This window comes from Taudactylus pleione, unplaced genomic scaffold, assembly GCF_031769625.1.
Source record: "Taudactylus pleione unplaced genomic scaffold, aTauple2 ptg000309l, whole genome shotgun sequence".
Lineage (NCBI taxonomy): Eukaryota > Metazoa > Chordata > Amphibia > Anura > Myobatrachidae > Taudactylus > Taudactylus pleione.
The window spans coordinates 9,527,843-9,555,171 of NW_028284710.1; the positions used below are offsets into that span (position 1 = coordinate 9,527,843).

The 27,329-nt window shown below is 43.4% G+C and overlaps 1 long non-coding RNA gene across 1 annotated transcript; it reads right to left on the minus strand.

Annotated features, from left to right (window-relative positions):
- Window positions 1–457: 457 nt before the first annotated feature.
- Window positions 458–27,018, minus strand: LOC148511407 (uncharacterized). Its single transcript, XR_015868741.1, has 3 exons — window positions 26,958–27,018; window positions 2,238–2,396; window positions 458–596 (listed from the first exon to the last, which is right to left on the minus strand). It is a non-coding gene; the product is annotated as an uncharacterized LOC148511407 (long non-coding RNA).
- Between the last annotated feature and the right edge of the window lie 311 nt (window positions 27,019–27,329).

The window sequence follows — 27,329 nt, forward strand, 5'->3', positions numbered from 1 at the left end:
TATTGTTCAAACTGAGTCTGCAATTCACTGGTACAGTGTTCCTGGGATTATACTGTCATTTCCTGCATCTGTGAGACCAGCTCACAGGCAACCTGTGCAGCTCGACTCTCATTTTCAGAATACATACTTAATCAACATTGTTAAATCTGCTAAAGGTGATACAGTTCTGATTGGTTGCATGTATTTACAGGCAGTTTCCATCATGTCAGCCCAGGGTCGAGATCTAGTCAGCCATGAAGGAAACCTTGCTCTCTTTTTCTTACTGAATAATTGTTTAAATATTTTGTTACATAATACAGTATATAGCACTTTCTGGGGGTCCAAATGGGATCTCCTAGCTGTCTCGCTAAATGTTTCAGGTGGGTTCAGACTAAGAGATCCCAGATGAGTGGATTCCCTGAAATGATACTTAAACAAACAAATTGAATATAAAAGTGTAAATTTATAATACTTAGCTACAATCGTCAATTAATTCAGTAGATACAGCAATCACATCAGCAAATCCAGGAGCCCTTCTCTCAGCATCCAGAGACTGGATTTTGTTCAAATGTCCTAGCACTTCTACAGTCAGTGTTGTTTCAGGAATAAGGCTGATTCTATATTGAGAAATGTCATTTTTTTTTTAAAGGTATGTTTATTATAGATCCACACAAAACACAGAAAAATATTCATACAGAAATACATACGGTATCTCTGAAAATAGCAATAGAAATACACAATAAAAGTATTCAATAATATAAGTGACACTGGGATACAATTTTATGGAGAAAGAAAACAATAAAAGATTTAGAGAACAGTATATAAGGGAAAAAAGAAGGAGAAAGGGGACAGCGTGGCTAGTACTGTCAAAGAGAAAGAATAGAGAGGGGGAAAGAATGAGGAACTAGCATTGAGAAAGGACATCCAGGGGCCCCAAACCTTGTCAAAATACTTGGAAGAATGATTAAGGATACCGGTCATAAATTCCATACGCTGGACCGTCCAGACCCTATTAATAATTGATTGAAGGGAAGGGGGCGATAACTGCTTCCAGTCAGCTGCCAGTTGACAGGAGGCCACTGAGAGAATATGCCTAATTAATTTATTTTGCTGATAAGTGGCAACCGAGATAGATAAGATTAAAAGAAAAAATGTAGGATCCAGAGGGATCGGGAGTTGAATAATCGAAGTGATCAAATTCCTAATGTCTGACCAGAAACCAGTAAGTTTCAGAAAACTCCACCAAATGTGGAAGAAAGTGCCTTCTAACGAACAGCTACGCCAGCATCTATCGGATGTATCGGGGAACATCTTTTTCAATTGGGAGGGGACCAGATACCATCTATAGAGGATTTTGTAAACATTCTCCTTTATACTAACGCTGATTGAGCTATAAGCGGCCCTCTTTCTAATCTCCCAATCATCAGGGTCAAGGGATTCACCCATGTCCCACTCCCAGGCCAGCTCATGTGTCATGGGTCAGATCGTTTACAAATCTAATACCGCCTGTTAGACAAGGGAGAAAAGCTGAAGGTATCATGCCAGGGGGATTTCTAAAGAGTTAAACAGTAGGATGATTGGGGTGGGAGATGGAGAAAGGCCGAATTTTCAGACCGATGTATCCCATAGTGACAGTGAATGGGAAATTATGAGGTGGTCTCAAATTTTTTGGGGCGACTAGCCCATGGGAGCCAGAGGAGGGAAGTAGGAGAAAGCAGCCTGAAGCCTCCATCTCAATCTGAACCCACACTCTACCAGAGTTATTCCATAAGATGCATTGAGCGAGCTGTGCAGAAAAATAGTAATGTTTAACATTAGGGATACCTAGACAACCAACCCGAGTGGATCTCTGGAGGATTCGGAGACGTACCCGTGGTCGCTTACCTGCCCAAATAAATTTAGTTGTCTGGGATTGAAGAAATTTGAAAACATAGGGGGGACATGTATAGGAAGAGACTGGAAGAGGTATAGGAGTCTAGGCAGGATGTTAATTTTAGATGCATTAATATGACCTATCCAGGAAATGAAGTGACAGGACCACAAAACAAGGTCTGATTTAATTTGGGAGAGGATAGGGGGGAAATTAGCCTGGAAGAGTTGATGGTAGCATCTGTTTATAAATATATCCAAATACTTAATCTTTTGGAGACGCCATTTAAATGGGAAGAGACTTTCCAAAGAAACTTTAACATTTTTTGTAATATAAAAATCAAGGACTTCTGTTTTATCAAGGTTAATCTTATAACCAGAGAACTTACCGTATAATTCGAGCTCAATCAGGGTAGGCGAGAGTGAAGTAAGCGGGTTCGTGATGAACAACAAAGCGTTATCCGCATATAAAGCCAATTTGTGCTCTGTGGACCCAACATACACTCCAGATATTTCTGAATTAGCACAGATTCTAGCATCCAGGGGTTCTATAATGAGAGCAAAAATAAGTGGTTAAAGGGGGCAACCCTGGCGAGTATCGTTACATATTCCAAATGGGATGGAGGTAAAACCATTAGCAGAGACAGTGACAGAGGGAGAGCAATATAGGGCCAAGAGACCCTGGAGGATTTTGCCAGAGAAGCCCATCAATCGAAGGACCCCAAACATGAATGGCCATAAGATTCGGTGAAAGGCCTTCTCTGCATCTAATGACATCAGCAAGGAGGGAGTTTTGCAATTATGAATGGTGTGTATTAGGTCAATAGTCCTCCTAGTGTTGTTGGGGGCCTGCCGCCCGGGAATAAAACCCCCCTGGTCAGGGTGTATTAGGGATGGTAGAAGGGGATTCAGTCTAGTGGCCAGTATTTTAGCATAGAGCTTTAGGTCTACATTAAGTAGGGAAATAGGTTGATAACTAGAGCACAATGAATGGTCTTTCCCAGTCTTTGGTATCACCACAATATTTGCTTGTGTCATGGCAGAGTCAAAGGATGCTCCATCCAGTACTTTATTAAAAAGATCTGTTAAGTGGAGTATTAAAATCTCAGCAAATTTTTTATAGTATTGTGCCGTGAAACCGTCAGGTCCAGGGGCAGAGGAGCCTTTGATGGATTTAATGGCTGCCGGACTTGGTCTTGTGTAATAACAGCATTTAAAGAGGAAAGTTGGAACAGAGTAAGTTTGGGGAGAGGGGTGCCAGCTAAATATCTCCAGGTCACCAAACCGGGGAGAGTCACCTTGAGAAGGGGCCAGGAGATTATATAATGAGGTGTAGAATTGCCTAAATTCTTGAACAATTGCAACAGGAACATAAGTAATGGAATTAGTATGGTGAGAATTAATTTTATAAATTCAATTTAGAGCACGTTTCTGTCTTAACTTTCTAGCCAACATTGAGTCAGACTTGTCAGCTTTATCATAGAAACATTGCTGTAGTTTTTGTAGAGTGGAGGCAGCTCTCCAGGAGAGCAGGGTATTTAGCTGGCCCCGGAAAGAATCAATCTGATTTAACAAATCAGCAGTGGGGTTACGTTTATGATTATGATAACAAGATCGACACTGGGGGAATGCCGGTCTTGACCACTCACGATCTCAACCTGGCTCCCCCTCTGCTACAGATTACTCACCTGCCTCCCATAACTCATCGTGGCTGGATCCCTCCTCCTCCTGACCGATGTCCGCGTCTCCTGCTGTGAGCGGTCCTGCTACATGGCTCCGGATTCTTAATCTTCCCCTACTTCCGTGTCATGTGGTCGTGACTTGGTCACGTGATCGGGTCCCGTCTCAATATTCACACAAATAGTGGCAGGGTATACGGCAGTTCTTTAGAGTATGTCAGGTAACTTAGAAATAGCAGGTCAGATAGTGGTTCATGTACAGATGTGTCTCCAACACTTTTCTATCCTTTAGGGTCTTCCTCTGGGAGATGCGATTCTGGCATTAAATGAGTGGTAGGGTTAAATAAGGTGGTTTGTCCCCGCCTTTTGGTGTGATTGGTAGCTTTCCCAGCTAATTGATAGGTGGTTGTCGTTGTCAATTACACACTCATCGTTCAAATCTAAATGAATGGGGGTGACTTTTTTGTGGGGTCAATTAAATGTGCATATATCTCATGATTGCTCTACCTTGTTTCCTTCATATCTGTATGTATGAATTGAAATATAGTGTATCTAATTACACATTCTTAGGTTGATTTTGGTGTCCATTCCTTACCCCTCATTTCCAGATATATGTTTAAATCTTGCTACCAGAGTGACATAACCATGTCCCTGTAACTCATCCTGGAATAGATCTGGGGGATGATGACAAATATGGTTGGTGAAACGGATTCACCTGTTATAGTGGGTGTGTTTATGGTAATTGTACTTGTGCAGAGACTGAATTATGATTGTATGGTGACTATGATTGTATGGTAATCTGAGTGTGGTACTGACAAGGTAGGTTTGCGTAAAGATCAACTACAAATGATGGACCTCACTTCTTTATCAATATTTAATCCCGTTGGTGTTAAAGTGTCCATTGTGATTATTAATTTGAGTTCGTCTTTGTTGATCTGTTTGGTGTAGTTGCCGCCTCTCCAATTTGGTTTAACCAGTTTGATGGCAGTGAAATCTAATCCTGTGTGGTCAGAATGATGGAATTTTTTAATGAAATGGGATGTTCTTTACAACATTTACTCCCCTTTTTGATGTTGCGGAGGTGCTCTCCTATTCTTTGTTTAAGTGGACGGATTGTCCTACCTATGTATTGTTTTCTACATCCGAGGATGTATATCACTCCCTTGTTAAGGCAAGTTAAACCATTTAACAGACCATTTAACCTGCCATAACAAGGGAGTGATATATTTATCAAGACCTGGGTCAAGGATAATGTTAAAGTCCTTGGCTATAATGAGATTACCCTGGACTAGTCACTCAATGCACCTAAACAATTTAGAAAAGAAGGCACCCTATCCTTGATTCGGAGCATACTGTACACCCAAACCTAGGTAACCTTAGTACAGCATAGTGAACCAACAATCGATCCTCAGGATCTGAAGGAACATGATATCTTTTTCCCTCCTACAGGCACCTAGGGTAATAGTACACTTATGTGGCAAAGCCGTTGACATTAACCACTTAATTGACTAATTTTTTTTCCCAAAAACCACTCCGAAAATGTTTTCTTTTATGATTGAATTAGGTCAAGAACATCTTTTTAAAACTATTCCAACGCAATTTTTTTTTTAAACACCATATACCATAAAAATAAAATCTTTTATGGTATACTGTAGTTCTGGTAATTGACAGACCACCTCAAAAGCTGTTAGAGGTACGGATCTGAAATTTGGCATGGCCGCGTAGAACTGTCACTGGGTGCTGCTTGCCAAATTTCAGGGCCAAAACATAAAAAATGAGGATTTGGGAGTAATCTAAAGCTCCAACTGTCACATTTTTCTGACATTCTCAATTAGACAAAACTCAGGGTAGGTGGCGAATTTAGAGTTAGGGTTTGTTTTATTAGGTAGCTATTGTGCCAGGGTACGTGCTTTTGGGGTTCAGGTAAATTAGAAAGTTACAGTTTTTAAACTATTACCTCAAGAATGTGCCATTATAAAGATAGGACTTTTCAACTTGTTGCGCAGCCTCCAGCAGGTGTTCTCACTATGGCTTCACTTGGGTGCACAAAGATGTCCATCGTTTGCGAGCGATAGCGGTGCTGGAAAACCAATGGTAGCAGCAACGGGGACACGGAGGCGGCGGTGGGGACATCAGTGGCGGCGATGGCACGGGTGTCGGCAGTGGCACGGGTGACAGTGGCATAGGAAAATGCAGGGGGGGTTTCCATCTGCCTGGAAACCCCCCTCCCCAGCCCACACCATGACCACAAAAATAGTAATATAATAGATTGTTACTAGTGATGCATGTTCTTCTCAGTATCACAAATGAAATAATTAGCACCACCTGTGGATCTTTTAACATATATCATCCAGTAATAAATAACCTGTGCACCAACTAGAAGATATGGAAAACATTCACTGTTAGAGATGCACTGCTATAAAGCCCAATATGTACATATGTGTCCAGGGCAGTGATAGGTTCTTCTGCTGCTCCTCCAGGCTCCCGGACTTGCTCCTATAGTCTAGAATGGTGCCCACATCTAAAATAAATACATTCAGCTCAGGCAGGATGCTGCCGCATCTACTGGCTTACTGTGATCACTGGTCCTGTATGTCATGGCCAGGGTTTCTTGGCATGATAGTCACCGGGTATTACCTGTGAGGTCGTTATGGCGGGGGGCCCCTGGCAGCGGTGCTGGTGTTTGGCCAGGGGCATTGGCTGTGCGTGGTTCTGTGTGGGCACATTGTCACTAGGCCTGGTGATCTATGGCAGTGTTTCCATTCTGTTGGCATGTGCGCCGCCATCTTGCCTGCGGCCATGTGATTCCAACTGTCCAATCCTGGTAGGTCATGTGCTCATTCCAGCCAGTCACAGCGCGGCACTGAGTATTTAGGAAGGTCCAGAGCCTTCCTTCCTTTGCCAGTGCAACGTGTTTCTCAGCTGCCGCTGAGAGTACCTGTGCCTTACCTGCCTGCTTGTAAATGCTCCTAGCCTGAACCTTGCCTGCTCCAACCTGGTGGACTTACCCTGCACCCTCTGTATACCTTCTCACCTGCCTGAGTACCTGAACCTGTTGTTTTCCTGCACCTTGCCTCCATTCATTCCCAGCTGGACTTCACTACCTCTGCCTGTATTCATTACAGCTCATCATACCTGCATTCAGTTACAGCTCATCATACCTGCATTCTGTTACAGCTCACCATACTTTTATACTGGACTGTTCCTGCCTGTCACTATCTGGACATTCTCCCATTAACCCTCACTACAATTATCAAGTGCACTTTGGTGCTATACCTGGACTTTTTAATTTGTCATTCCCATATATTCTACATCACTTATTAAAAACTCCACTTTTTCATTTAAGTCTGCTTCTGTGTCTGCTCCTATCACCACCCCGGGTCCACAACAAAATCAGAACCTCACACTGTATATGCTGGAATTATTACACACAATACACTTTGTATGATGCTTATTAAAGCTGGTTAAGCACTGATTCTGCTCTCTTCATTGACAGGCCACACTCGCTCTAAAATTAAGCATTTGGAAACCCCCCTCTGAAAATCCTGCGTTTGCCACTGAGCGGCGCGGGTGTCGATGGGACCCAGCGGCAGTGGAGGGTCAATCTGAGGCACCATTTTTTAAATGGGTGCTGCTGCCGTACTCGGCAGAATGGCTGATGGGGACTGGATCCTCTCGGATCCAGGTCCACCGCCGACACATGAACAGGAGCCGGTCCCGCAGCTGCCGGGTGCCGCCGACGATGACGTCGCGAGCCGTGATTGGCTTGAGGCGGCCATCTTTGATTTTCAAAGATGGACGCTGCGAGCCAATCACGACTCGCGACATCTTTGGAGGTGGTAGCACCTGAAGAGGACCACAGAAGCCCTGGAGAGGTGGCAGCCACCCCCCAGGTGAGGACGTCAGAAGCCCTGGCAGGTGTGCGCCCACCAGGCACAGATGCCAAAGCCCTAGTGGGTTGGCACCCACCAGGCAAAGATGCCAGAGCCCTGGCGGGTTGGTGCCCACCAGGCAAAGATGCCGTAAGTCCTAGTGGGAGGCAGCCACGAAAAAGAGCTGACAAAGGCTGCCGCCCACTAGGTGAAGACGCCAAAGCCTTGGCTGGTTGGCACCTACCAGGCGAATATGCCAAAGCCCTGGCGGGTTGGCGCCCACCAGGCGAAGACACCAGAAATCCTAGTGGGAGGCAGCCAAGAAAAGAGCTAACACAGGCTGCCGCCCACTAGGTGAAGACACCAAAGCCCTGGCATGTTGGCTCCCACCAGGCAAAGATGCCGGAAGTCTTAGTGGGAGGCAGCCATGAAAAAAAGCTGATGCAGGCCGCCACCCACTATGTGAAGACGCCGAAGCCCTGGCGGGTTGGCGCCCGCCGGGCGAAGACGCCATAAGTCCTAGTGGGCGGCAGCCATGAAAAAGAGCTGACACAGGCTGCCGCCCACTAGGCAAAGATGCCAAAGCCCTGGCAGGTTGGCACCCACCTGGTGAAGACATCAGAAGTCCTAGTGGGAGGCAGCCACAAAAAAGCTGATACAGGCTGCCACCCACTACACGCAATCAACCTGGCACCCACCACCCAGGGGTGCTGGGGATAGCCCTGGGCTATCAGCCTAGGCCTGAGGTGCCCTGAGGAGGGGGACCCCTTTATTGGGGGGGTCCCCAGCTCCTCAGGGATCCCCGGCCTGGACTGACTAGTGGTCAGGGTTGATGCTGCGGCTGGGGGGCCTGATGAAAGGGCTTCCCTGGCTGTGGCATCAGCCCCCCGTTAGAAATAGTCCAGTGCTGGTTCTGGTGAATACAGGGGGACCCTACTCATTTTTTCCCCTGTATTTCCAGGACCGGATCAGGCTGATAGCCTAGGGCTACACAGGCACCCCTGGAGCGTTGGGTGCCAGATTGATTGTGTAATGTGTGGTGCAAGAAAAGTTAAATATTGTCTTTTGCTGTGGAACTACAGTTCCCTGCAAGCCTCCCCCGCATGCTGGTACTTGGAGAACCACAAGTATCAGCATGCGTGGCATTACGAGCCTGCTGGTACCTGTACTTCCACAGTAAAAGCAATTTTAAAAAACACACAACACATACCTTAGAAATGTAAAATTTTATTAGAACATACATGCACACACACATGTACTCACACATGCACACACTATCTCATATACTCACCTATGTATCCCTGAAGCCATTCTGTCCTCTTCTCCAGTAGACAATCCAATGGATTACCTGTAATAAAAATTCCATACTCACCTCCTCCTATGCGTGGATCTGTCCTCTTCAAAGCAATCCAGTGTCTTGGCAAAAAAAACAAACGAAAAAACGCGGACCCTCGGACATTAGTAGTGTTCTTAGAGAACACTACTAACCGAATGACAGCTCCACCCAGCATTTCAGTTCAGAAATCCCGATGCGGAGCACTCATTGGCTGAGAGAGGTGAGCCTTCCGCCTCTCAGCCAATGAGCTTTTCTCACCATTGACTTCAATGGTGAGAACCGAGCGTGCCCTTTTCAAAAATGGCGCCTCAGCGGATGGGCGGTGGCCGTGGAAAAGAGCTTAAAGGCTGCCACCCCCCAGGTGAAGGTGCAGCTAAATAAAATATTTTAAAAACTGTGTCTGTTTGTTTTATTTTAATATTTCTTTTGGAGGGGTACTATAGGTACCAGCAGACCCTTAATGCCCCACCTGCTGGTACTTGTGATTCTCCAAGTACCAGTGTGCGGGGATGCTTGCTGGGACCTGTAGTACTACTGCAAAAGACAATATTTATATTTTTATATGCACTACACTACATTATCAACCCAGCACTCACTGCCCAGGGGTGATGGGGATAGCCCCAGGCTATCAGCCTGGGTTGCCCTGAGGAGGGGGACCACTTTATTGGGGGGGTCCTCAGTTCCTCAATGATCCCCGGCCTGGGCTGGGGTGATGCTTCGGCTGGGGCACCCAGTGAAAGGGCTCCCCTGGCTGTGGCATTACTCCCCTGCTAGAAAGAGTCTGTTGCTACTGGGAAATACAGGGGCCACTGAGACTGCGTATCAAGTTGAAACTTCCTATCTCTATAATGGCAGATTTGTGAGGTAATAGTTTTAAAACTGTAACTTTCTCAATTACATTAACCCCAAAAGCACCTACCGTTGAACAACTGTTACCTAATAAAACAAACCCCAAGTCTAAATTTGGCCCCTACCCTGAGTTATGCCTTCCCAAAAATCCACCATAGAGAACAGCAGAAAAGTGGTCCTAATTGAGTGTCAGAAAAAACTGACAGTTGGAAATTTAGATTACTCCAAAGCCCTCAATTTTTATGCTTTTGCCCTGAAATTTGGCATGCAGCACCGAGCGACAATTCTACCAGCCCATGCCAAATTTTAGCTCTGTACCTCCCAATAGCTTTTGAGGTGTAGCCCCTTAAACACCATGCCCCCTTCCTCCGGAATTCTCTACGGGAGAATTCCATTTTTTGGGGGGACCCCTAGATCATTTGTCCTCTGTATTTTGGTAACCAGGACTGGCTCTGATTAGCCTGGTGCTGGTTGTGCTTTATACAGGGAACCCCTGCGTTGTTTGTCCCCTGTGTTTAGCACAACCAGCACTGGAGCTCAAAAGCTTGATGCTGGTTGTGCTGTGGGGGCCGTCTTTTTTTTATTACACATTAATTTTTTAAAGTTAGTTAGTGTACCTATTTGTTGACCTTCTGCCCTGCAGGTGGCCCAGTTTGCTCATCAAAACCCTGATGGTTAATAAATTTTAAAAAAGCTATGAAATTCCATAAACAAAAAACCTTACGGTTTCACATGTCCCATTAAGGCTGCTTAGACATGATCTAAAATTTCACGAAACCTATGGAATTTCTGCCACTTAAACTTCAAAAAGCAATGAAATTATGGTCATGTTACAAGTCCAGTCTAGGACTTATCTCCTGCCAGTATTCCTCCTGCTCCTGACAATGCTTCTAGGTTGCCGGTTGCTAGGAGACCCAGACGTCGGAGGATTTCACGTGTTTCCTCCTAGTGTTGCCTGATTGGCAGCTGATCCTATTTGAACTTCCTGGACTGTCGCCGCCCTATCGGCTATAGAGTTTTCATGTGGAACTTTTGGTTATGCAAGCTGCTCTCTGTGCATCCAGACTTCCAGCTATATTTTCTACATGCTGCTTGTATTCTGCTCACCAGCTTTTAAGTGACCCAAGTACCCTGGGTCCAAGCAACGCTGTCTCCAGGGCCTTCCAGGCCATACAGCTATCCTGCTTCTATACCACGTTTCAATGAACGCCGTCTGCAGGTCCCTTCAGGCCATACAGCTATCCTGCGTCTATAACACGGTTCAAGCATCGCTGTCTACAGAGCTTCCAGGCCATACAGCTATCCTGCTTCTATACCACGGTTCAAGCATCGCTGTCTACAGAGCCTCCATGCCATACAGCTATCCTGCTTCTATACTACGGTTCAAGCATTGCTGTCTACTGAGCCCTCCAGGCCATACAGCTATCCTGCTTCTATACCACGGTTCAAGCATCGCTGTCTACAGAGCCCTCCTGGCCATACAGCTATCCTGCTTCTATACCACGGTTCAAGCATCGCTGTCTACAGAGACTCCAGGTCATACAGCTATCCTGCTTCTATTCAAGCATCACTGTCTACTAAGCCCTGCAGGCTATACAGCTATCCTGCTTCTATACCACGGTTCAAGCATCACTATCTACAGAGCCTCCAGGCCATACAGCTATTCTGCTTCTATACCACGGTTCAAGCATCGCTGTCTGCTGAGCCCTCCGGGCCATACAGCTATCCTGCTTCTAAACCACGTTTCTAGCTACGCTGTCTACTAGGCCCTTCAGGCCATAGAGCAATCCTGCTTCAACACCACATTTCAAGCACCACTGTCTACAAGGCCTTTAAGGCCAAACAGCAATCCTGCTTCAACACCACGTTTCAAGCACCGCTGTCTACTAGGCCCTCCTGGCCATACAGCAATCCTGCTTCTACACCAGGTTTCAAGCATTGCTGATGCTAGGCCCTCCAGGCCATACTGCAATCCTGCTTCTATACCAGGTTTCAAGCATCGCTGTCTGCTAGGCCATCCAGCAATCCTGCTTCTTCACCATGTTTCAAGCATAGCTGTCTACTAGGCTTCCTGGCCATTTAACAACTTTAGTTTGGACTGTAAACATACAGTATATTCTATTGACTGTCCTATGGTTTCAGCTCCTTATTGCACCATTGACATGTTGTGTTTTCACTGGTCATCATATCATTTATTTAGTAAATTGCCATGATTTAACTATACTTCTTGTGTTTGTTCTTCGATTTGCCACATATCTCCAACACCTCCATCTCGGTCCTAGCAATTGCTAGAGGATCGTAACAGGTCATTAAGGCTGATGCCTTAATGGACGTGTTCCTTGCATAATACAGATATGGTATGCCATGACATCATGTGGTTAACTGCAGATTCAGCACTCTAACAGAGTGAGATTGCTGTCACTCACAAAATGGTAGAGCTGCTAATTCACAGAATTGTGTGCTCATTGGAATACACACCTGCAGTCTATGCAACTGAGGTCTGAGCAGAACATAGAGCTGCACAGATGGGATAAGAGTATGGTGGATGGGGGAACAGGGAGACAATGGAGGCACCTGCCATCAGGTGCCAGCACCTCCTCCATTGCCCACAATATATGCACCCCGCTTAAGGCTATTTTATATTAGTGTACATATGTAATAGATAGATATGCACAATATATATTTTCAGTTTTTTTTTAGGGGGGCACCAAATTAAAACTTGCCTCCGGGCATCTGGGATGAATTTACGCCACTGTGAGGGAAGTAGACAGAGTGGTGTGGATGGAGCAGACAGAATGGCGTGTAGAGGGTAAGATTAGGCAGTACAGATGGGGGTGAGCCAAAGTGATGCAGATTGGTGGAAACGGTGCACATGGGGGGAGACAGAGTGGCACAGTTGCAACATGAATGGGAGGTGCAGAGTGGCATGGATGTGGGAAGACAGAGCAGCGCAGATCGGTAAAGCCAGATTGGTGTGGGTGAGGAATACAGACTAGCACAATGGGAGAACACAGAACAGAAGGGATCGGGGACGACGGATTGGTACAAATGGGTGGGAAGACAGAGTGGTATGGGTGGGAGGGGAAAGACAGAGTGGCATGGTTGGGGGGGGAGAGAGTGGTGCAGATGGAGAAATAAAGTGTGGCAGAGATAAGAGGAAGACAGAGTGACGTGGCTGGGGGCAAGGCACTGGTGCAGATGGAAGGAAAAACAGTGGCATGGATTCAGGAAGACAGGGTGGTGCACATGGGGAAAGACATACTGGTATGGATGAGGGCATGCAGACTAGCACAGCTGTAGGGATTGGGGAAGTTATAGCAGGCGAAGATAGTGTACATGTATAGACAGAGTACAATAGTTTTAGCAATTGGGAAGCTGAATGTGTATAATGAATGAGATGGATTGAGAAGGATGTTTGGAACACAGTGAAATTTTTGTGGCACTGAGTGGGATGTGTGTGCCACATAACTGCTCAGACCTCAGTTGCATAGACTGCATGTGTGTATTCCATTGAGCACACAATTCTGTGAATTAGCAGCTCCATCATTTTGTGAGTGACAGCAATCTCACGCTGTGAGAGTGCTGAATCTGCAGTTAACCACATGGTGTCATGGCATACCATATCTGTATTATGCAAGGAACACGTCCATTAAGGCATTAGCCTTAATGATCTTAATTTCATTGCTTTTTGAAGTTTGAGTGGCAGAAATTCCATAGGTTTTGTGAAATTTCAGATCCTTTCTAAGCAGCCTTAATGGGACATGTGAAACCGTAAGGTTTTTTTGTGTATGGAATTTTAATATATATATATATATATATATATTTATATATATATATACAGAACATAAGAGATGGCACTCTAATGGCGTTAACAGCAGGGGGGGGTGCCTGGTCCAGAAAAAATCATATAAACACTCTGCCACTAAACAAAGTGACAGCCTGTAGTGTAGAAAAAAACTAGCCCTCACGTTTAGATGAAGAATCCACAGGTTTATTCACATGTACAAGAAAAGAACGTGGAGCATCAGTTAACAGTAGCCCGACGATCGTTTCAACTGTCTCCCAGTTTTCCTCAGGGACTAACACATACTGAGCCCTGTAGCGCTGATATACACAGAAAGGGTGCCATAATCACCAATCAATCACTAAAATATCTTGAAAGAAACATAACCTCTCACATAATAACATGGGCTATGTAAAACACTGGTCACATCTGCCATTATGAGAAACAATCTCCAAGGCCACATATGTGATACCATGTAGACAAGAATAGTGATGATGTCAATCAAGTATATATACAGCAAATCGTGCAGTAATGATAACAGTACACAACAAACACACAACAAACACACAACACAACATAACATCATGCCATGTAAATGAAAAAGTCTAGCACATGGCTATAGAAAACTGGTTACACTGGCCATTATGGCAATGTCTCCAAGGCAACAAATGTGATACCAGTACTGTATGTGTACTATGATGTTCAGTGAGCATAAGCTACCAACCACACATATCCAGGTCCCGTATGAGGCTAACGTTCAAGATAATGGTGCCATTATGAAACATGTGGCCATGCTTCCAAGACAACCGGAAGAGCCTATTGTAAAAAACAGCTCATTTTAAAGTCCCCATTAAGCCCAATGGGTGAGAGACTGTTAATGCGATACCTTCACTGTAGTTCTCTTTGCAGGAGAACTTTTCTCTCTGTCACTACCCCTTTGTAGTGGGGGAATATGATCAATAATGTGACATTTAAGCTTGTTTAGTGGCATGACGTCTTGCAGCCATTCCAGTGCCGAGGGGCATGGCCAAGGCTACACGGCACGATCTGTGCTTTACTGATTATGGCGCCCTTTCTGTGTATATCAGCGCTACAGAGCTCAGTATGTGTTAGCCCCTGAGGAAAACTGGGAGACAGTTGAAACGATCGTCGGCTACTGTTAGCTGATGCTGCATGTTCTTTTCTTGTACATATGAATAAACCTGTGGATTCTTCATCTAAACGTGAGTGCTGTTTTTTTCTACACTACAGGCTGTCAGCTTATTTATTGGCAGAGTGTTTATATGATTTTTTCTGGAACAGGCACCCCCTTGCTGTTAACTCCATTAGAGTGCCATCTCTTATGTTCTGTATACTTACAATTCTTTCTGGGATAGGCACCTGATATTTGGAGACTATATGCAACAATTGTTGCATACAGTCTTATATTCTCAACATTTATTTTTTTCTCAGACTATTTTTTGATCTCATTTGTGATACTAAGTGATTTTTATGAATTTCACTTTTTTCTTTTCATGATTTTTGGACTGAACTTATTGCTATCAACTAGTATTGTGTACAATCTGCTTCCTATTATATTCCAATGTCACAGTCGGACAATAGAGACAGTACAGCTACTCTACAATTTAATACAACTAATGCTGAGAGGATCCTATTTACTGACACAGGATTTAGCCTTTAATAAAGACAGTCCTGAGGAATGTCTTGAAGATCTCCTGAGATTGAGGAAAGGGGAGATAGAACTACAGCTACATGGTCAGACTTTGCCACAATATTTTAAAGAACAACTTATCCCTAGGTGATTCAGACTACATATCAATCTACCTTAGGGAGGCATAATAATGAATTTTGCACCAAATGGTGCAATATATTAAACAAATGCTCCCAGGACCTTATACTCCTGGTAATTGAGCAAGTAGGCATAGACCTTGCCGATATTAAAAAAGATATACTGGAGGTGGAGTCATCTGACCTTTTTATGGTCCTGAATGTGCCAGAGAATACTTCGCTGTCCAAATTGAACACTGAGGTGGAGAAATTCAAGAGTGACCTACTAAGATTTAAAAAGAACAAGTACAAGCAGGTTAAATTGGACTATAAGAAAAACAGTATGTATCCGTGGTTCTCCAGATTGGATCAGAGGAGATACAAACCGCAATTCAGGAAAGGAATAAGAAAATCAAGAGTCCAATTTACTGACATTGACAGTCAGTCACAAACATCAGCGAGCGATTCCGATATTTCAACCAGAGTGGGACAGGAATCTACATATCTGGCTAGATCTGACAGGAATAGAAGGGCGCCAAAAAAATCCTTATACCCACCCATAGAGGTGGGAGGAAGAGGAGCAAGAAAAAGGAATCAAATAAACCCATAGGTTCAGTTATTTTCAATTTGTCTAATCATTCTCTCACTCCTGCAGAGATATCCTTACTTGGAAAAGGACTTTCCTTTGTACCCACTCTTCTTCAGAAGGGCTTTGATTGGCAGGTCGACATGTACAAACTGAATAGACAACTGCGCCTCAAAGACTATTTTTCTCAAAAATCGAATGGCTTGCAACAATCTCCCACTACCACAGAGCCTGAATGTAGCAATTTAAAAGCTGCAAGTAAATTTGATCCGCCTACATTGAACCCCACAATTCACACCTTTATGAGGGTACTAAAAAGGGACACTATACCATTCATAGAAAAACAGGATCTCATACCATAACATCGGCCTAGATGAATGGAATGTGATCAAAACGCTGAATGGAGATACCAATCTTGTGATACGAGCTGCCGTCAAAGGGGGTGGCATTGTACTTATGAATTATGATGATTATGCCCAAGAGATCCATAATCAATTGGCAGACATCGTCTGCTATCATAGGCTTGATTATGACCCCACATGGAGATACAAAAAATAAATCGATGAGGTGATTAACCTAGGTGTCAATAATCGGTACATCAGTATCGAAACAGCAGATTTTCTGAGACAGATGCACCCTAAAATACCAATTCTATACACTCTCCCCAAGGTGCATAAATCCTTGTCACATCCCCCTGGCCAACCGATTATCTTGGCAAGGGGTTCATTATGTCAGCCACTCTCACAACTAGTGGATTTCTATCTCCAACCACTGGTGAAGAATATTGACAGTTTTATATCTGACACCACAGATTTTCTTAAAAAATTGGGAAAGGCGGCGGGGATTAATGAGCACTCGATATTGGTTACATTAGATGTAGCAAGCCTTTACACCAATATTAACAAAGAAAAGGCAAGATATACCTGGCGCCAATCTAATTAAAAAACAACAATCAATTAGTATTGGCTGATTCTGCAGCTCTTTAAATAGGAGATCTACTCAAAAACTCCTGGCCTCATAGGTAAACAAAAAAAAAAAAGGAAAAGAAAGCGCTGAAAATAGCAATACTGATAAATATTTAATAAATATGCCAAAAAATTGTTGTAACAATTAATGTTACAATGGGTTTAACAGTTGCTGGCCAGCAATATACATTAAAAATTTACTAATAATATCCATTAAAATATACCACATATTCAGTTATAAAAATGTATATATATTAGGGGTGAGCGGGTTCGGATTTCTGAAATCCGAACCCCCCCGAGCCCCCCGATCCGAGGCCGATCAGAGTCAGGCTCGACTTTTCCCGCCTGACTCGGATCTGAAATCGAGGCAAAACGTCATCATCCCGCCTTGGGTCTCGCGGGTTTTGGATCCTATATAAGGTATCCGCGTCGGCGCCATTTTCTCACACGGCTGTGGACAGTGAAGAGGGAGGGTGGGAGTTAGGGCTGGCTGGGCTGTGTAGTGTAGTGTAGTGCAGTGTAGTGTTGTGCTGTGCTGTGCTGCGCTGTGCTGCTGTTGTCCATAAGGGCTGTGTCCACTCCTCCAAAGTCCATAGGGGCTGGCTGTGTTGTGCTGTGCTGCTGTTGTCCATAGGGGCTGTGTCCACTCCTCCAAAGTCCATAGGGGCTGGCTGTGTTGTGCTGTGCTGCTGTTGTCCATAGGGGCTGTGTCCACTCCTCCAAAGTCCATAGGGGCTGGCTGGACTGTGTTGTGCAGTCAGTTGTCCATAGGGGCTGTGTCCACTCCAAAGTCCTGTGCAGAGTCCCAGTCCTAAAGGGGTGCTGTAGTGTTGTCCAGGGGGTGCTCTGTCCATCAGGGGTGCTCCCCCCAAGTGCAAAAAAAATTAAAATATTTTCTGTGTTTGTGAATTGTGTGCGCAGTAGCCGCACGTGCATCAACAAAGTAGTGCCAGGCGTGCGCCTGTGTCATAAGTAAAGGGCCGGCTGGCTTGACCGTTAAAGGGTGCTGTAACCCCCAAAGTACACTCCAAACAAAATAAAAAAATATTTTCTGTGTTTGTGAATTGTGTGCGCAGTAGCCGCACGTGCATCAACAAAGTAGTGCCAAGCGTGCGCCTGTGTCATAAGTAAAGGGCCGGCTGGCTTGACCGTTAAAGGGTGCTGTAACCCCCAAAGTACACTCCAAACAAAATAAAAAAATATTTTCTGTGTTTGTGAATTGTGTGCGCAGTAGCCGCACGTGCATCAACAAAGTAGTGCCAAGCGTGCGCCTGTGTCCCATAAATAAAGGGCCGGCTGGATTGACTGCTAAAGGGTGCTGTAACCCCCAAAGGGCACTCCAAACAAAATTAAAAAAAAATTTCTGTGTTTGTGAATTGTGTGCACTGTGGCTGCACGTACATCAACGAAGGAGCAGCGCCAAGCATGCGCCTGTGTCCCATAAGTAAAAGGCCGGCTGGCTTGTCCGTTAAAGGGTGCTGTAACCCCCAAAGGGCACTCCAAACAAAATAAATAAAAAATTTCTGTGTTTGTGAATTGTGTGCACTGTGGCTGCACGTGCATCAACGAAGGAGCAGCGCCAAGCATGCGCCTGTGTCCCATAAATAAAGGGCCGGCTGGATTGACTGCTAAAGGGTGCTGTAACCCCCAAAGGGCACTCCAAACAAAATAAAAAAAAAATTTCTGTGTTTGTGAATTGTGTGCACTGTGGCTGCACGTGCATCAACGAAGGAGCAGCGCCAAGCGTGCGCCTGTGTCCCATAAGTAAAGGGCCAGCTGGCTCATTTCTTAAAGGGTGGTGTAACCCACAAAGTGCACTAGTCTCCAACAAAAATAAAAAATTATTTTCTGTGTTTGTGTGCGCCTTAGCCGCACGTATATATCAATATAACATAAATGGAGGACCAAACTTTCTCCGATAAAAATAAAATAGGGAAAGATCAAGAACCTCTTCCTCCTTGTGCTGAAGCTGCTGCCACTAGTCATGACATAGACGATAACATGCCATCAACGTCGTCTGCCAAGGCCGATGCCCAATGTCATAGTAGAGGGCACATACAATCCCAAATGACAAAGTTCAGGAAAATGACCTTGAAAAAAACATTGAAATCATCTGAAGAGAAACGTAAACTTGCCAATATGCCATTTATGACACGGAGTGGCAAGGAACGGCTAAGGTCTTTCCCTATGTTCATGACTAGTGGTTCAGCTTCACATGACGATGGAAGCCCTCCTCCCACTAAAAAAATCAAATGAGTTAAGCTGGTAAAAGCACAGCGAAGAACTATGCGTTCTAAGAAGATATCACAAATCCCCAAGGAGAGTCCAAGTGTGGTGGCGGTTGCGATGCCTGACCTTCCCAGCACTGGACGGGAAGAGGTGGCTCTTTCCACCATTTGCACGCCCCCTGCAAGTGCTGAAAGGAGCACCCACAATCCACTTGCTGATATGCAAATTGAAGATGTCACTGTTGAAGTACAACAGGATGAGGATACTGGTGTAGCTGGCACTGAGGAGGAAGTTGGCGAGGAGGATTCTGATGGTGATGTGGTTTGTTTAAATCAAGCTCCGGGGGAGACAGTTGTTGTCCGTGGGATGAAAAAGCCCATCACGGTCATGCCTGGGCAGAAGACCAAACATTCCACCTCTTTGGTCTGGCAATATTTCTATCCAAATCTTACCATATGTACCATATGTAAAGGTGAAATAAGTAGGGGTAGGGACGTTAACCACCTTGGAACATCCTCCCTTATACGGCACCTGCAGCGCGTTCATAAAAAGTTACTGTCAAGTTCAGAAACTTTGGCTAAGACCGTAAGCAGTCCAGGGACACCTAAATCCCTTTTTCCTGTTTTATCCAAGGAATCGGTGGATGAGGAGGATGAGGACGACATCTTGCCTCCGTAGAGCCAGTTTGTGCAGGGACACATTAATTGCCAGCTTGTTTTGTGGGGGCCCAAACGAACCAATCATTTCAGCCACAGTCATGTGGCAGACCCTGGTGCTGAAATGCTTGGTTTGTTAAATTGTGCATGTCCTATTTATACAACATAAGGGTGGGTGGGAGGGCCCAAGGACAATTCCAGCTTGCATCTCTTTTTTTTCTTTGCATTATGTACTGTTTGGGGCCTAGTTTTTCAAACTGCCATCCTGTCTGCCACTGCAGTATCACTCCTAGATGGGCCACGTGTTTGTGCCGCCCACTCGTGTCGCTTAGCATAGTCATCCAGCTACCTCGGTGCAACCTTTTGGCCATAAAAACAATATTGTGAGGTGTGAGGTGTTCAGAATAGACTGGAAATAAGTGGAAATGAAGGTTATTGAGGTTAATAATAGCATAGGAGCAGAAAAACCCACAAATTCTGTGATTTAAGCTGTTTTTATGCTTTTTTTTAAAAAAATACAGATCCAAAACACAAAACCCAGAACCCAAAACACGGAAGGGTGGTTTTGGCAAAACCAATCCAGATCCAAAACACGAAGAAAGATCCAGATCCAAAACCAAAACACGAAAAGTGGCCGGTGCACACCCCTAATATATATTAAATATCCAAAAAATTAAGTCATGCACATATGCATCTAAAAAAAGAATTAAAAAGTAATAGTTGTTGTGTCCATGAGAACTTTTGGTCACAGAGAAGATATATCTATTCAGGACAAACAATGATTGAAATGTTTATAATATGTAGCAATAGTCAAAGAGAACCTTAGTGGCAAATGATCTTATTTCTTTGCTCTGAGAGAAATTGATACACAATTTATTATCTGCTGTTCCGTGCAGTTTCCTGGCAACAGCTCCTTCTCCGTGTAGATTAATTCAGCTGCTGCACATGTGCATCAGTTTAAGCCTTTTTTAGATACATGTGGCAATACAATGTAATTTTCTTTTTTAGCTTAAATAAGCAAATCGTTCATATGTAGAGACAGTGTCTTTCTTCTAATGTATATGCCACTGTATATTTATAGGCTTGCCCAGAGTATTTTGTTGTTATCACCTGTGACATACAAGTTTACTAAATGACCCTCATGGCATGTATAGAAAAAAGAAGGGAGAAAAAAATATATATATATATATTGATAAATTGTACTTTTACCAGGGTGTGTGGGCCCTTTGACTGCCACAGACCAAAAACAGGATTTGACCAACTTACTGGGGGCTAGACACTTAAGGATAAAGGATAAGGATAAAGGCCACACTGTCAGACAACTTCACATTATTGATCATATTCCCCCGCTACAAAGGGGTGGTGACAGAGAGAAAATTCTCCTGCAAAGAGAACTACAGTGGATTTATCGCATTAACAGTCTCTTACCCAACGGGCTTAATGAGGACTTTAAAATTAGCTGTTTTTTATAATAGGCTCTTCCAGTTGTCTTGGAAGCATGGCCACATGTTTCATAATGGCATCATTATCTTGAACGTTAGCCTCATACGGGACCTGGATATGTGTGGTTGGTAGCTTATGCTCACTGAATGTCATAGTACACATACAGTACTGGTATCACGTTTGTTGCCTTGGAGACATTGCCATAATGGCCAGTGTAACCAGTTTTCTATAGCCATGTGCTAGACTTTTTCATTTATATGGCATGATGTTATGTTGTCTAGTGTGTTTGTTGTGTACTGTTATCATTACTGCACGATTTGCTGTATATATACTTGATTGACATCATCACTATTCTTGTCTACATGGTATCACATATGTGGCCTTGGAGATTGTTCCTCATAATGGCAGATGTGACCAGTATTTTACATAGCCCATGTTAATTATGCGAGAGGTTATGTTTTCTTTCAAGATATGTTAGTGATTGATTGGTGGAGCTACCGGTGCTGGTCTATAGTCTGGCTAATTCATTTCCATGTTGACTGTTGGTGTTTAAGAGGTTGATACCAGCAGCTATTTGCTTGCTGCCCTAGAGCAATACATGCTATTTTTGCATGTGATTACGTGTGCATACTCTATTAGTGTTGTAGTGATTTGTTTGGTCCACAGTGCTAGCTACAGTATATATACTGACAGCTCAGTGCGTACTGAAAACGGAGGTGGTTTGTTAATATTGTAACCCCGCCCACCCACATGACGCCTTGCAGCCATTCCAGCGCCGAGGGGCATGGCCAAGGCTACACAGCATGATCTGTGCTTTACTGATTATGGCGCCCTTTCTGTGTATATCAGCGCTACAGGGTTCATATGTGTTAGCCCCTGAGGAAAACTGGGAGACAGTTGAAATGATCGTCGGGCTACTGTTAGCTGATGCTGCATGTTCTTTTCTTGTACATGTGAATAAACCTGTGGATTCTTCATCTAAACGTGAGTGCTGTTTTTTTCTGCACTACAGGCTGTCAGCTTGTTTAGTGGCAGAGTGTATATATATATATATATATATATATATATATATATACACACATACACACATATATATATTTATATATATATATATATATATATATACCTCAGAAAAAACGTCACTCCCAGACTGAGGTAATCAAAATAAAAAAAATTCCAGTGCTTTACTGTGTTACAACGCTTCGGGGTCCTCCCCCCGTCATCAGGACAAACAACTGACATTATAACAAAACATACATTTATGCTTAGACAGGTGCCTCAACCCCACAGCGAACAGCCAGCATCCCCAGCATTTGGCATCCTACTTCCGGTTTCACCTATGACATCACACCGGAAGTGACGCCCCCTCTGGTCAGCGGGCTGACACTGTTGATAGGGAAACAAATAGATATGTTATACCAGTGTAAGATGTCTTCAAAATGTTAGAAGACAATACATATATTTCCAATACATAATAAATAATATTATAAGCAACTAAGAGCCATATTCAATTAGAGTGGACCCACGATACTTTTCCACCTCCCAGACTTTTCGCCTACATCCCGTGTTTTGTAGGTGGAAAAGTATCGCGCATGTGCCCGCTTTACCCCGTATTCAATTTGAAAGTACGCGAAAACGGGACCCGGTGAAGCTTGAACAGGCAGAAAGTACTGTCAGATATGGGGAAATCAGCCTGATATCCCCCAAAAGATGCTCTGACATGGGGGTTAGCTATGGTACCCCCCGATTTGGCTTGCTGAAGGTATTTGGTGATTTTAAATAAAATAACATCCCAGCAAATTTGGGGTACTTGAAAATGGGGGCCAGCATATTTAAAAAAAAAGTTAAGTTGAAAAATGTGTGAAAAATCCACCTGTCGCAAGCACCTGCAATCAAAATAAACACTTGGGGCATACATGGGGACCCCCCCAGAGTCAAGTTCACTAGTTTTTAACTTTGTCCCCCCCAATTTTTTTTTACACCCTCAAATTCGAAGTAATTTTTGGGGGTGTTCTTAAGTTTTTTTTTATTTTATTTTGACACAGTTTACCTTTGTGGGACTTTTAGATGGCTGCACGGGGGTTCCCGCAACATTGCACCCCAAAGCCCCAATTCTGCACTTTTTTCCACCTCCTATTCATAGGAGAAACTTTTCCACCTATTACATTGCATTTCAAATTGAATACGGAGTAAAGTCAAAACAGGCAAAAATTACGTCATCGGCGAAAAGTTTCCGCCAAAACACGCGGAAACGGCCTTTCGCCTCAAATTGAATACGGGCCTAAGTGTTGTTTACTTATATATTCAATATGACTGTGCTAGTGCAAATGAACTTTAACTAAAGTAAACCAAAAAAATGAAAAAAATAAAAAAAATATGTAATATCTTTAAACAGTGACATCTTGTGGTCAAAAAGCATAACTACACATATTGTTTATATTACTCAAAAAATACTAAATATATGTGTAAAATATAACCTCTTAATAAATTCTCAATAAATTCAAAAAATGATCTACTAGCATAAAGGGATATAATAAATATTGAACCATTATATATAAAAGTTTCTCTAAAATCACTTAAAGATCGACGTGATATAGTAATCAGAGGAGCTGACAAAGGAGGAGGCATAGTGGTGCAGGACATTGATGATTATAGGGATGAGTGCTCTAGACTTTTGGCGGATAGAGGGACATATGAACTTCTTCAACAAGATCCAACGACCAAATTCCAAAAGGAACTTGAGCTGAAACTCTCAATGGCAGTCTCACAGGGCTTTCTTACAGTGGAGACAAAAAAATTTGCAAATTCAATGTCCAAAGGCCCCATTGTTTTATACAATAGCGAAGATTCACAAGGACACGCAGAGCCTCCCTGGAAGACCTATTATCTCTGCCAGGGGTTCTCTGTGTGAGCCATTGGCGATTTTATAGATGCTTATTAACAATCATGTATCATGGGCATGTTCACCCATTTGAAGGATACCTCCTCTTTGTTACGGGATTTGACAGATATGAACAGTGTAGCAGGGAACCTTACCTTGGCCAGTATTGATGTGGTGAGCTTGTATACCTGCATCCCACATCAATCTGGCCTAATGGCGGTTAAATCCTTAATTAGGGATAATTCACTATATAAAGGTCCGGAGATAGAGTTTTTTCTTTCTCTAGTAGAATTTACCCTTACACACAACTATTTTGTATACAACGGGCAGTTTTTTATACAAATAGCTGGTTGTGCCATGAGCTCATGTGCAGCCCCGGTATATGCAAACGCATTTATGTACCAGGTGGAAAAGGAGCTATTTTTCAGCTCCATTGAGGTTAGCCAATATATCTACAAATATTGGCGGTATATAGATGACTTGTTACTTTTTTTTGACTGGCCCTGATAGTATGTTAGCAGAAATCATTGAAAAACACAAACATTCTACGAGCCCAGTTAAACTCACCTTATCTTTTAGTCAAAACAACATACATTTTTTGGATGTTAATCTAAGTACAGATGCTAAGATGATTAAGACGAAGTTGTTTTCAAAGGTGACGTACAGAAACACTCTCTTAAAATATGAAAGTTGTGATCCCAGGTCAACTGTCTCCAGTTTACCTTTCTCTCAATTTGTGAGAGTTTGTCGGATCAATAATGATCCAAATGAAAAGAAGACACAGTTGAATACCATGGCTCAAAAATTCAAGGATAGGGGGTACCCCAATAAGATTGTAGAAATCGCTAAATATAAGGCATTGGGGATTGATAGAGCAGCCCTCCTATTGGATAAGGATAAAAACAGGGCCAAAGAAGGTTGTTTACCCTGGGTAAATAGATACAATCACAAAAGTCAGGAAATTTCTAAACAGGTTAAACAATTGTGGTCCATGGTTACGTCAGACCCACAACTGAAGGCACTGAAAAACAGTAAATTATTGCCTAGTTATACAAGAGGCCCAAGCCTGAAAGATTTACTGGTGCGTACGGATATATCTGACACAGGCATTTCCAAACACAATTTTTTATCAAGAAAACCTGGATGTCATAAGTGTTTGGGCTGTGTCACATGTGGTTTTCTTATCTCAGGAGACAAATTTAGTCACCCACACACAGGGAAAACTTTTATTATTAGGTATTCATTGACGTGCACATCAAGATATGTAGTATATCTCTTGTCGTGTCTATGTGGCCTGTGCTACATGGGCAAGACAGAGAGACAATTTAAGGAAGGGATGGCCCAACATAGGGCTGCCATTAGGGCAGCCCTATTACAGGGTAATAGTGAACAGGCAGTGGCCCGTCATTTCGTGGAGGCCAATCATATTATGGCCACTTTACGTTACCGGATGATAGATCACGTTCCCTGGTGATAGATCCAAAAGATTGCTCCAAAGAGAGTGTTACTGGATACATACTTTAAATACTGTGAGTCCTTATGGAATGAACGAGTCTTTAAACCTCAATTGATTTTTGTAAATTGATTTTTTACAGCTTGTTATTTGTGTTTTATGTTTTCTGTAGCTTGTATGATACAATCATTAGGGGTCTTATACTACATGAGTAAGGTCATTATAGTCCATTTTTTATATAATGGTTCAATTTTTTTATATATAATGGATCAATATTTATTATATCCCTTTATGCTAGTAGATCAATGTTTGAATTCATTGAGAATTTATTAAGAGGTTATATTTTACACATATATTTAGTATTTTTTCAGTAATATAAACAATATGTGTAGTTATGCTTTTTGACCACAAGATGTCACTGTTTAAAGATAGCACATTTTTTTTTATTTTTTACATTTTTTGGTTTACTTTAGTTAAAGTTCATTTGCACTAGCACAGTCATATTGAATATATAAGTAAACAACACTTAGTTGCTTATAATATTATTTATTATATATTGGAATATATGTATTGTCTACTAAAATTTTGAAGATATCTTACACTGGTATAACATATCTATTTGTTTCCCTATCGACAGTTTCAGTCCGCTAACCAGGGGGGGCGTCACTTCCGGTGTGATGTCATAGGTGAAACCGGAAGTAGGACGCCGAACGCTGGGGATGCGGGCTGTTCGCTGTGGGGTTGAGGCATCTGTCTGTAAGTATAAATGTATCTTTTGTTATAATGTAATTTGTGTGTCCTGATGAAAAACCCAGAAACGTTGTTACACAGTAAAGCACTGGAGTTTTTTTGATTGATTACCACAGTCTGGGAGTGACGTTTTTTCAGAGGGATATATGTGGAGGGGTTCCATACCCCAGGATGAGCACCCCGGCAAGTAAGTATTCTGCTCTAAATTCATAGTGAGTGCCGGTACAATGGTTGATATATAAAATATACCCACATACATATATATATATACATATAAACACATATATATACTACCAGATCACTGTTCCGAGGGGGACACTCAGCCACTCACTGACAGTTGCGCCGAGAGGAGGAGGGGGAGGTCGCTGGGCACAAATCTGCATCCGCCGATGCCGGGCCAGAAGCAGAAGGAGGAGCACATCAGCAGCAGCCTCCAGACACAGAGGATACGGGCACAGAGCGCAAGCTGCAGTCAGACACCCAGCAGCTGCCAACGGGACGGGAGGAGGTAAGAACACTGAAGCAGCCGCCAACGCCAGGCCAGAAGGAGAAGGAGGAACATATCTGCAGCAGCTGCCAGACACCGAGGAGACGGGCACAGAGCAGCAGCTGACGCCGGACACCGAGCAGCTGCCGACGGGATGGGAGGAGGTAAGAACTCTGCAGCAGCCACTGCACCAGGAGAAGGATGTGGAGGCTCGGGGACCAGTGCTGGAGAAGAGAGTGGGCCGGCCCGGGGACACTGCAGCACCACAGGATGTTGTATTGACACCTAACACAAACCAGTACCTCCGTGTGGTCAATGTTTAATTTTATTGCAAAACTTAATCAGGACAAAGATACAGTGCATGGTGCTTACCTTATATACAGTAGAGAAGATTCCCAGTGATGAGACAGCTGCCATGCCCCATTTACCACCCATCAGGTACTGGTGACGTCACAGCAAGCTCAATGCGTGCCCTCCGGTGCTACCCAGAAATCCCTGCGGGGGCTAGAAAGAAAACAAACAGAGAAATTCACCAGGTGCAATTAGTCCCAAAGCCACAAGATGGCAGTAGAGGTAAGATACAAATAACATTGAGGCAATGCACACTGCGTTAGCCTGAAGGAATATGAAACTGCATTCTATAGAATACATTATTACTAAAGTATTAAATAACACATTACAAATAAAAACATATGTATTGATCTGTAAAAACAGCATGTTCAATCTAAATCTAATAATATGCAA